Raw genomic sequence first — 13,512 nt, 5'->3', positions numbered from 1 at the left:
GCGGTCCACAATGCAGTGATTGTAAAGCAATGGTTCCAGCAGAATCCAGACGTGGTTCGAACTGACTGGCCTGCCAAGTCTGCAGATCTGAACCCAATAGAAAACTTATGGGCCTACGTGACCCAACAATGGGATGTTAATCGTGCTTACACCAAAGAGAACCTTATAAAGCATGCAATAGATATTTGGGAAAATTTAGGGCCAAAGAGGGGAGCAGCAGACACTTGCAAACTCCTTGTTGCATCAGTGCCAAATAGGATAAGATGCGTGCTAGATGCACAAGGATCCTATACACAGTTTTAATGAGTTATGCTGCCTTTTCATATAATGTGACCAATTTTATCATTTTATTCCCCTTAGTTTAACAGTGTTATTTTGTATTTGACTTCATTTCGGCTCATTTACTTCTCTAACATTTTCTTATTCATGTGAGTCTATACATACTTATAGGCTTATATTAGGACTGAATTCCTACTTAATTTATCTCTCTCTCTCACACACACATGCATAATATCATCTCTATATATATACATATATATATAATATATATATATATATATATATATATATATATATATATATATATATATATATATATATATATATATATATATATATATATATATATATATATATATATATATATATATATATATACACACACACACAGTATATATATATATATATATATATATATATATATATATATATATATATATATATATATATATATATATATATATTTATATATATATATGGATATGTTTATTTTCATTTGTTTGTTAGCTTTACTCCTTATTTGACTGCATTGCAACTTCATGGATTTCTGCTTTTTTTTATTATGTGTGTGTATATATATATATATATATATATATATATATATATATATATATATATATATATATATATATATATATATATATATATATATATATATATATATATATATATATATAATTTAGTTTTTATTGTAAATATCGGAAATAGACTTAAATGAGAAAGTTACCTTTCATACTTTCTAACCTTTCAGCTATGTATAATATGCTCACGGCAGTAGGTCTAGGCATACGTGTGAAATTGATTCTAATTAATTTCTGTTTAGGAGCAATGCATATCTACATCAAGATTAACCCAAGAATGCTTTTATGAAAGTAATTCTTTTGTCCTAATGTATTCTTCAGCTTTGACTCCCACAGCTTTCCACCTTGTGCGAATGAAACAGGATGACATGCAAGGAATTAGAATGAAGAAAGACTAAATTGTTTTCGTCTGATTTCTTATGTTGCTTTTGGACATGAGATAGCTAGGTCTGAGTAAATTATGTTATACACTAATGAAAAGGATAAGAACAAAGGAGAACTTTGTCAATAAAAAAGAATAACGGGAATAACCAAATAAAGCAGATTAATATGGATATTGTCGATTTAAACATTCATTCACATGACGCATCCGAGAAAGATAACTGCTGAAAATAGACCTACTGTAGATAATCAGGTGTCCGAATCGGAAGTCAAATTTAGGCCAACTAAATGTGCCACGCCAGTTATTTCATTGATCAAAGGACAAAATTAGTTGAATTACACTTTGCTATTAAAGAATATTGACAGGCTTCATTATTATTTATCGGCTGTAGGTGACGAACGACGACACACCAGTACTGTACGATACGTTGGGTCATCGTCAAGACTCGAGCAGAAGCAAAGCCAAATTCCAATTGCTTCTGAGGCTGTCACGATTGAAAAGCAAATAATATGGCACCTGCATACGGCAATATTTCCATAACGAACGATGAATAAAGAAACTGCGCCAATTTTTCTTTGGCCGACTTCATGGAAAAAAAATGAAAAGTACACGTTTTAGCTGCAGATGCAGCTACACTTGCTAATAAAGATTGAGTAGAAAACCAAAACGAGGAACAAATAGCTGATTGTAGCAGCTGCTCTCTCTCTCTCTCTCTCTCTCTCTCTCTCTCTCTCTCTCTCTCTCTCTCTCTCTCTCTCTCTCTCTCTCTGTGATACACAACAGAACCATCTAACAGTAAGCCTTTGACAGATAAACGGAAAAAGCCAAAACCAGAATGCATGAAACACGAGAAAAAATTATTTCTAAATTCTACGTTTTAAACAGTTCTCTCTCTCTCTCTCTAGAACACCACGAAACCATTTAACAGTAAGCCACCGACATATAAACGGAAAAAGCGACAACCACATTGCAAGAAGCAGAAGCAAAAACTCTCTCTCTCTCTCTCTCTCTCTTACACATCACACAATACTACACTGTTCTCTTGTTCACACAATTCCTCCCAGGTCATACGTCTCCCAAAATCTGCCCTTCTCCTTCTCCTCCTCCTCTTCAATATCCAACTCCAATTCTAGAGCCTTTCACTCACGATCATGGTTCCAATCACTCAAAGAAAATGAAAAAACACCCCAGAGCCAATTGGCTCTTTTTTGTGCGACGAGACCTCCTAAAGAGAAGATGCCTGGTATACCTAGCCCCTTTCCCAAGAGAGCCATGTTAACTGCATTTTATATATATTTTTTTCGTTGCTCTTATCTACAACTTTACACATGTGTTGAATTTTTTCTCACTAATCCACTCACTCACACAAACAGACATACATGCACACAGAAACACATATGTATATAAACGTGTGTGTGTGTGTGTGTATGTATGTATGTTTATATATATATATATATATATATATATATATATATATATATATATATATATATATATATATATATATATATATATATATATATATATAACAAGTGTAGAAAAACCTGAACAAAACAGTGTGCATAGTATGTAAAATATGCGGGCTTATAATTATTTTAAACAATAAAATCCCGGTTCATCATAAAAACACGATTACTGTCTCGTCAAAATCTAAAATATTACACAAAAAATGCCTTACAAGTAACAAAACCTCCATGCTATCGCCCAAACACTAATGAACAGCTCATTAGTCAATAAATAAGTTACAAGTTCGTTAAACTGGCTTTGTATGACAGTAACGTTTTAAAACAAATGAATAATTGTGAAATACATTATATACCATTGAATAATATCAGAGGAGCCTTTGAGGACGAAAGAATGATTTTCTAGGAGATGATAACAGAAAGGGAATGCAGATGACATATGATCATGATGAATGAGATGAGAGGAAGAGACCAGATGAAAATCAGCACTGTGCAACGGCGAGGATGATGATGATGATGATGATGATGATGATGATGATGATGATGATGATGATGATGATGGTGACGCTTCGTTATCGGGAAATAATCGGTTTCTGTGTCAAGAATCGAGAGTGGCTGCAGGTGGTAATTTCTTGAGATAGTTTCTAAACGAATTTCAATCTGAATTCCTTTCACATCGCTTCACATATTTGAAAGTGAATGTGCATGATATACTTTCTACACGTCGATGAAAACTGTAAAGTGTAAAGAAAATTCTTATTATCCCCCTCCCACTCCCTCCCCCGATGAAGAACTACCCTAACAACACTGGGCACAAGCAAGTACCAAAATGTATTACCGGACTGTAGAAAATCTGGTGATAACATCTCTCACAGTAATTAAAGTCCAGTTGATAAAACTCATTACAATTAAGAAAAAAAAGTACCAGGGGTCTACGTTATCAAAACATTCTGTTCTCCATACAACTTTAAACATTTAGCTAGGTTTGCCCCGTTCGCTGAAACATCATGACAAATTTTAGTCCTGCAATTAACCATGTTTTCTACAGCGTAATTCATGTCTTCTTAATGAGCAAAGAAAGAACATTGCATTAAAAGGACACTGTATTCCACATCATCTATTAAAGCTGAAGGTTTGAACAGTAAAGAGAGCCGCGATTTCACAATACCAAGCAGTGAATTGGGTCTTAACTCTGAAGTCAAATCTGAAGGGGGAAGACAAGCAAATGGTCAGTACTCAGGCATGTTCATTAGCCTGTTCAACCCACCACTGCAGGAAGAAATAATGGTTTAAGAGAAAGAGAGGCCTGTAATCTGATTGCAAGTGAGCTTCAGTAAAATTCAATTTTTATCTCTTATAAGGAATGGCTTCAGTGATGTTCAGTATCTGAATATGAATCTACAAGCTCTTTTGATGGTGTCTGAACCATCCAAATATAAGAAACTGTTCACATAGCTCAGACTGCAATAAACAACAACTAGTAAAGTACTGCGAGACAGTGGACCTTTAAATACTAATCAATACTCGATTCTTTGAAGACATGAAAAACCTGATCATCAGTAGAAAATGAAGAAAAAAACCTTTGATATAAAAATAAACACACCTGGGCTCCTCAAGGAGCAAGATTCATTCCAAGCTGGCACAAAACTAGTACAGAGGATACAGCCCATACGAGAGAGAATCATTTTATGTATGCTGTGCGGGACACGGAATAACTAAAACCAGGCCTTACTGAACAATTAACAAATGTATTTCCTGCTACAGTACTGTAGGTTATTATTTGAGTCACTTATTTTACGTTATATTGATAGTAATCTTAACTATACCATTTTTTCGGTTGTCATTATTAGGGACACTTCACTCCCACAGATAAACCTATTTTCAAATTATAACTACTCGAATTTCTGAATAAGCCTTTTAATTGGACATTCATACTCTCAGACGAAACTGAAATTTCATTAAAATAAGTTTTCTATGTGAATCTTTAAGACTTTTCTATATGAATCTTTAAGACTGGAACTTCGTCTCGACAAATGACCTTCCACGTATGGTTGGCGTATCTAGAAATGACTTACAACTTAAGTCACTTCTAGATAAGCCAGCCATACGTGGAAAGATCATTAATTGTCGAGACGAAGTTCCAGTTTTAAAGAGCCATAAAGAAAACTTATTTTGAGGAAATTTCAGTTTCGTCTGAGAGTACGAATGCCCAATTAAAAGGCTTATTCGGAAATTCGAGTGGTTATAGCTTAATCTGCACCCACAAAAATATTACTTGTAAGTCAGCATAAAATCTATATTTTTAAGAAATGGATAATATTAGAAAGAATGGACACAGAGAAGGAAATGTTCAAAACTGTCAGAAGAAAAATGTATGACATGAAATAACAAAGGAGAGAGGACAAGGGGGAGAAATGCATATATATGGATAGACTATGGAGAGCGGCTGGAGAAGAGATACCAGTCACAGAATTGATGCAGATTGGAAGTAAAAGGTAAAATTGGAAGTTGTGGGCACGAGCACCTTAGGAAACACGGTATTTGGAAGTAAGTACTTGTAAGGAAACATGTAAAATATTGCCGTACATCTCGATCCCTGATAATTTGCAACTGCTAAAATTTTTCTTGTCAATTCAATTTAAAAACTGAATTCCTCTTTGCAGGTTGTTCCCTGAGAAATACTCGTGGCACAGATTGAATCTACTTACTAGGAATGTCTCATGATTGAATCTACTTACTAGGAATGTCTTATGACTGAATCTAATTACTAGGAATGACTTATGATTGAATCTACTTACTAGGAATGTCTTATGATTGAATGTACTTACTACGAATGCCTTATGAATGAATCTACTTACTAGGAATGTCTTATGATTGAATCTACTTACTAGGAATGTCTTATTATTGAATCGACTTACTAGGAATGTCTTATGATTGAATCTACTTACTAGGAATGTCTCATGATTGATTCTACTTACTAGGAATGTCTTATGATTGAATCTACTTACTAAGAATGTCTTATGATTGAATCTACTTACTACGAATGTCTTATTATTGAATCTACTTACTAGGAATGTCTTATGATTGAATCTGCTTACTAGGAATGTCTCATGATTGAATCTACTTACTAGGAATGTCTTATGAATAAATCTACTTACTAGGAATGTCTTATGATTGAATCTAATTACTAGGAATGTCTTATGATTTAATCTACTTACTAGGAATGTCTCATGATTGAATCTACTTACTAGGAATGTCTTATGATTGAATCTACTTACTAGGAATGCCTTATGAATAAATCTACTTACTAGGAATGTCTCATGATTGAATCTAATTACTAGGAATGTCTCATGATTGAATCTACTTACTAGGAATGTCTTATGATTGAATCTTCTTACTAGGAATGTCTTATGATTGAATCTACTTACTAGGAATGTCTTATGATTGAATCTAATTACTAGGAATGTCTTATAATTGAATCTACTTACTAGGAATGTCTTATGATTGAATCTACTTACTAGGAATGTCTTATGATTGAATCTACTTACTAGGAATGTCTTATGATTGAATCTACTTACTAGGAATGTCTTATGATTGAATCTATTTACTAGGAATGTCTTATGATTGAATCTACTTACTAGGAATGTCTTATGATTGAATCTAATTACTAGGAATGTCTTATGATTGAATCTACTTACCAGGAATGTCTTATGATTGAATCTACTTACTAAGAATTTCTTGATTGAATCTACTTACGAGGAATGTCTTATGACTGAATCTACTTACTAGGAATGTCTTATGACTGAATCTACTTACTAGGAATATCTTATGATTGAATCTACTTACTAGGAATGTCCTAGGATTGAAACTACTTACTAGGAATGTCTTATGATTGAGTATACTTACTAGGAATGTCTTATGATTGAATCTACCTAATAGGAATGCCCTAGGATTGAATCTACTTACTAGGAATGTCTTATAATTGAATCTACTTACTAGGAATGTCTTATTTGTAACTCCTTTTGAATGTGACACTTGTTTGTGAGCAGGAAAAAATTATTTTACATTTTGTAAATGTTTTCGAACAAAAATGTTCTCTTTGTTTGGCCCACGGAAACAAAACTTATAGTTATGATGAAATATGTATAATGTACAATTTCCTAATTGCTTGTTCGTGATCAATGTAAAAAAAATTTCCAGAGTATATTCCGAAGTTTGAGTGCCACTCGTTAGTTCATTTCTAAATTTCTGAGTTCCAGCTTTTTTTTTTTTTTTTCCTATACTTTCAGTAAACTATTTCGCTATGTTGGATCTGAAGAAATCTTAGCATCATCAAGCCTTCTATCCACATCTGCTTGTTGGGCGCCATACTACGAGAGCTCTCTCGATGGAAGTGTCGTTTACTCAGATTTTAAAGAATTGAACAAATGCAACAATTTCTCATGTTCCCCTTCTAGTTTTCTGTAAAAGAAAACTATTGTGCCGGCTTTGTCTGTCCGTCCGCACTTTACTCTGTCCACACTTTTTCTGTCCGCTCTCGGATCTTAAAAACAGCTGAGGCTAGAAGGCTGCAAATTGGTATGTTGATCATCCACCCACCAATCATCAAACATACCAAATTGCAGCCCTTTAGCTTCAGTAGTTTTTATTTTATTTAAGGTTAAAGTTAGCCATAATTGTGCTTCTGGAAACGATATAGGATAGGCCACCACCGGGCAGCTGTTAAAGTTTCATGGGCCTCGTCTCATACAGCATTATACCAAGACCACCAAAAGAGAGATCTATTTTCGGTGGCCTTGATTATGCGCTGTACAGAAAACTCGATTGCACCGAGGAAACTTCGGCGCATTTTTTACTTGTTTAAGATTATATCGACGCTTTGGTGAGGATGCGAGTTCTAGTGATCTTTTCAACAACTGTTGTTTTTATATACCTTTCAATTTTTTATAATGTAATTTTTACATTATTATCTTTCATTGTTTTTGATGCTTGAGTACCCGACATACATCAAATGACGACTGGTTTGGGAGGCTTTTACATTTCCTTCCAATCTTACATGTGCATATAAACCTCTTTACTAAGCATATGGATCAAGATATCTACTCATGCCCCAGATCCTCTTCCGCTCCGCTCGGCGCTGACATCAAAAGCTCCTTCACATATACTAGATATTTGTTATAACAAAGCCCACAAAAAGTTTTATAGTGAAAGTAACATGAAGAAAGAAACCCCTGAGAACATTCTTAGCTTGCCTTATTTTAGTGGTTTTGAAAACATAAAATCATTGTTAAAACCTTTTAATGTAAACCTCGTTTTTTCTTACAATAACACACTCAAAAGAATGTTAATAAAAAATAGCCCTAAAGAAAACAACAACATAATATATAAAATTCCATGTTTGGACTGCCCCTCTTTTTATATTGGCCAATCTGGCAAAGATTTAGATGTACGTATTAAGCAACATAAGTATTCAGTCAAAACTGGACAAGCATCCAGTGCTATATTCATTCATTTAAGTGAAAACTCTCACAGGATAAATTTGACTGAAAGTTCAGTGATTGCCAGATCGAAAGATTTCTCTTCAAGAAATCTATTGGAGTCCGCTATTATCCAGCTTACTTCCAGTTGTAATTTTAATCTTAGCCTTGGCATGTATTATTTGGACCCCTGTATTAGAAAAATGTTCAAGAATGACCTAAAAGATAAAATCACTGATTTAATTACAAGTTAGTTACTTGATATATATTTTCTATATATCCGTATGTTTAATATAATTTTTATTTGTAAAAATGTTCATCTTGCAAAAGTTATTGTTTACAAAAAATATATGAGAATTATTTTGTTGTACTAAAATTTTTAGGTGGTCAGTCACGACTCTGTATAATCTTTTAATTGTCCTGTCCCTGCTTCTGAACGGTTGATCCTAATCCTTTGTAAAACCTCTTCAGTATTTAATCCTGTTTTGGCAGTTCTACTAATTCTTCAATTGTGTTGGATTCCAGGTACATTATGTTTCCTTTATAATCCCCATCTGTCATTTATATGAGCTTTCTTTGTAAACTTACTTTTCTATTTCTTCAGTCCGCTAAGTAAAGGACCTAGCGTCGAAAGGCCTCGCAGCACTCCAGTGTTTCCGTTTCCTTCGTGGATTTTATCTTTATCTATATTCATCACGTTCCATATTTTCGTGGTTCAGTCATATTCCATATTTTTAATGGTTCAGTTATATATATATATATATATATATATATATATATATATATATATATATATATATATATATATATATATATATATATATATATATATATATATATATATATATATATATATATATATATATATATATATATATATATATATATATATATATATATATATATATTATATATATATATATAATGAAAACATTTTAGTTTCTTATTTCCCAGCACCATACAGGAGTAAAAGGTGACTGCAGAGACTAAAAAAAAAAAACTAACCTGACACACGATTTTATTCCCAAAAAGGCTCCCACCAAACCTAAACTAGCTTCTGTGACCTGGGACAATTTGAATTACAGTACTATCACAAACTATTGCAGAATAACAATATCCAGAAAGTCTCACTTAATAGCACCATCCTTTACCTGTTTTGTGTCTCTCTCGAGCCAAACATTACCAATCGAAAAGCATTCATGGTGATCATACATACCTACAAACACACACACACACACACACACACACACACATATATATATATATATATATATATATATATATATATATATATATATATATATATATATATATATATATATATATATATATATATATATATATATATATATATATATATATATATATATATATATATATATATATATATATATATATATATATATATATATATATATATATATATATATATATATATATATTTAAAGACAATTTATGTTCATCCGGTGCCGTAACCAGAAGTATTCGAAAGGCGAGACGACGCAATCACGACAGCGAATGACACTCGTCATTTCCACCAACATCTAAGCTCTCAAAGTTCCCTACGCAACCTAGTGCAACATTTCGCTGTTTCTGCAACCATAATACTAAACTCGTAACGTAAGCATGCAGGACTAAACATTTATTTACTCACCGTTAAAGAGCAAGACTGCGAGATCTCCATTCGAAGCCGAAACTATCGTGTTTTGACTGTCACACAACGAAAATTTGCTTGATGACGATAGAATTACATAAACAACTCCAGGATTTCTCGGTCTAAGGATAGTAATCTTCTCCGTACCTGGAATGGGAATTAAGTTGATAGAATGGTCAGAGTTTACCAGTATCGACTTGCCTATGGTACTATCATACTATAGCCAGTTTATTTAATTTTTACCACATACAATAAAACACGTTATGCAGCAGTCATAATTTGTCAATACAAAACGGAAACAGAAATGTTATTCAGGGAAAATGTTTCGTATTATACAGTATGTTATATTTTATTCAACAGGCGTCTGTAAATTTTAAAAAATGTAAAAAGAGCCCTCAGTAACCTTATACCATTCCTTTCTCTCCTTGCTAGACGCATCGTCTTGCTGGAATCTTTACCAGAATAGTTTTGTTGTGTAAAAACTTGTCATAAATCTTACAACAAAATTACACCAAGAGAGGTTTCATACGTTACAAAACATGTTATAGTTTTGTGAAATAGATTAGTAACGCACTTATATGCATGGACTTACTTCTACATAATCAGTAGTTCCACAGAAATCAAAGACTTCTCCAATACATAAATCAAAATGCATGCCGGATGGCGATAAATGCCGCCAAAATTACCGTAACCTAGGACCAACAGTAAACCTAACCTGTAGCTCTACAGTAGCGCACACTTAATCAAGCACTGAAGAGATGGGGTTGGGGGGTGTTAGCCCTACCAAGTTGATTAAATACTCATTCACGGACATGAAGCGACCTGTGGTGTGCTTTTTCATTATTTGTATTCGTTGCCACCGTGTACTGCCTAAGCTTTTCCATATATAACACAGCCCAACATATTGTGCATTTTACAGCGTACAATCTATCGGTTACATTACGGTGGCCAGGTTTATTCCCCGGAACCCTATAGCGGAAAACGCGGAACTCACGGAACCCTCAATAACTTTCTTATTTGTAAAGATATATTTTATATTAAGGTATCGTTGTAAAGGTAAAGTTCTCAGCTTTAACTTGATATATCATTTGGTGGTTTTTATATGTAAATGGTGTTTAAAACCCCAATAATAATTAGCGCATGTCTAGAAGCACGTAAACTATTTGAAGAAAACCCGGAACTCACGGAACCCTCAATAACGTTCTTGTTTGTAAATATATTATAATATTAGGACACCGTTGTGAAAGTAAAATTCTCGGCTTTAATTTGGTGTATCATTTGTTGTTTTTTATGTCTAAAATTGCGTTTGAAGCCCCAATAATAATTAGCCCATGTCTAGAAACGCGAACACTGATATTTGAAGAAAACCCGGAACTCACGAAACCATTATTCATTTCGTCTAAATGGGTATGTTGAAATGTGGTCTTAATTTTGAGGTGGTATTTATATCGAAGTGGTCTTTGAGGGAGGTTTTACTGTACATGTATATAAAAGAAGCAATGACGATTCGAGAGTGGACGAAGAAAGACGTGTCGAACAGAGGACGCTTTAAAATCAATTACACACAAGTACAAAATGAGTATAGACAACAGTTTTGCAAGGGTAAATGACGGAATAAATGCAACGCATAACAAAAACAAAAAATTTTTTTTAACTGATTGATGTGCCGCAGGTTGCTGTGTGGTTTTTTTCTTCGTTTATTTATTATTTACCAGGTACAAAAATTACACAACCATTTGAATGAAGGTTCATGTACATTTACGCAATTTTTATGAAACCATTTCATCTTACATTTTTTTCACATTTTATCATGTGAATAATTGTCAGGTAATCTGCAGGTGCAATAAACTTTTAACTATTTTTCGGCTCTGCTGTTGGCATGCTTGGCATTTTTTTTTTTTTTTTTTGGAAAAGGCGATAATTTACTGTTTACAAAACAAGCTATTAAATGGTTCCGCATCAACGGCATATCATATCGTATTTTAGAAAGATTCACTTTTAAAGTTGGTAAATATTAATTCAGGTAGATTTGTAATTGCAAACAGTCCACAATAGGAACCATTGGTTTGACGCTGGACATCTAGAATCTGAACATCTAACTGATCTGTAAGCGTTGTCTAAATCTTTGAATCTAAATCTACATACTTCTGTTTAATGATCTGCTTGATTTTGTACTGTCAACAATATAAATTACACCTTTTGTCTCGCACTGAAACGATAATAACCAGTAGTTACGTCCATTATGGTGAATTTGTGCGCTTAGTGACCCTTGTAGTTTTAAATTAGTATTCATTTTCCAGAAGCCCTTGTGTTCTACGAAATACGGTATATATTTTGTATCCTTGGAGGCCAAAAATTGTTGGGAACGAGCACGCCAGTAAATTTTGAGCTGCATTTATTATATAACTGTTTAACCACTCGTCTGTGTTTGCAAATGGTAAGCTTCAACAATTATCGTCGGCAGACTAATGTCCGACTTTTCTTATGTAGAATGCAATGTGTTACAACAGTCAAACAAAAACAAAAAAAGCGGGCAAGATAAATAACGGCCTATGTACAGACGAATCGGCAACACAGGAAAAAAAAAAAACGATAACCATGGAAAAGTGTCAAACACAGCAACTGGTTCCTTCAATAAGTCCAACACTTTATATCTAGAAAAACTAGTGATTACATAACCGACGACATAAAGTACTTAACCTGTGAGTTTCTTTAAATATCAGTCTACGCGCTTCCAGACATGCGCTAATTATTATTGGGGCTTTAAACGCCATTTGCATATAAAAACCAACAAATGATATATCAAGTTAAAGCTGAGAACTTTACCTTTACAACAATGCCTTAATATCAAAAATATCTTTACGAATAAGAAAGGTATCGAGGTATCCGGGTTTTCCGCGATAGGGTTCCGGGGAATAAACCTGCCCCATTTAGGCCTAGAATACTTCCCCAAGAGCCATTGAAGGAAAACGTGGGTAACAGGATAACATAAAACTGCATATGTAAATTGTAATGAAAAACTTTTAAAAACCAGATTGGAGAAAGTTCACGTCATGGCAAAACAAATGGTTTATTTCGTCCCAAATCATAATCCTTTGGTATCTATTTTGATAAAAAATAGTAGCCTACTATAATCTGAATCTACATCACTTATCTCAAGTTCGTTTTGTTAGGCCTTTATAATGAGTTCCTACGATAGTTCCGTGTAATTTAACACTAATATGCTCATATGTAGGGCTAACTGCATAGTATTCCCTTCATCTGTATAGCTGAATTTCATTGTCTACGTATAAAAAACTTACCTTAATGCAAAATGAGTCTAAAGTTTCTGCGCCGTTTCGATGTTTACGCCCGTATATCAAGAAAAATATTTTAATGGCAGTTTGAGAGACTGTTACGGTTCATTTAAAAAACATTCACCGAATCAGTATTTACTAGACAGGGAAAAGGAAATAGTGTGTTGATGGTCTGAGACGCAAGACCTAAGCTAACCTGATATTCCCCTGACGGACATCAGTGAACACTCCGTAGCCTTAATGTAGGGGCTTCATTTTTTGTTGCCACTTTATAGCCTACAGGTACCTTACAGTAGCAGTTCTAGTTGCTACCATGTCATACCGTCTAAAAGCTGCTTACCAGGAGAATAATGTTGTATTTACCCGAATAGCTTCCCCGT

General features: G+C 33.6%; 1 protein-coding gene and 1 long non-coding RNA gene across 4 annotated transcripts in view; one reads left to right on the top strand and one right to left on the bottom strand.

Moving 5' to 3' along the window:
• Positions 1 to 13,512, top strand: part of LOC136847398 (uncharacterized) — a 485,856-nt gene that overhangs the window by 123,984 nt on the left and 348,360 nt on the right. The gene's annotated exons all lie outside the window — the stretch shown is intronic.
• The window catches only part of LOC136847401 (uncharacterized), a 632,801-nt gene that overhangs the window by 618,659 nt on the left and 630 nt on the right, over positions 1 to 13,512 (bottom strand). For all 3 annotated transcript variants that reach the window (XR_010855734.1, XR_010855733.1, XR_010855732.1), the window contains exon 2: positions 9,837 to 9,983. This is a non-coding gene — a long non-coding RNA (uncharacterized lncRNA). The remainder of the gene's footprint in view (positions 1 to 9,836; positions 9,984 to 13,512) is intronic.

This window comes from Macrobrachium rosenbergii, chromosome 16 (genome assembly GCF_040412425.1).
Source record: "Macrobrachium rosenbergii isolate ZJJX-2024 chromosome 16, ASM4041242v1, whole genome shotgun sequence".
Taxonomy (NCBI): domain Eukaryota; kingdom Metazoa; phylum Arthropoda; class Malacostraca; order Decapoda; family Palaemonidae; genus Macrobrachium; species Macrobrachium rosenbergii.
Note: the sequence above shows the minus strand (reverse complement) of the source record. Positions and strands in the feature narration are given on the sequence as shown.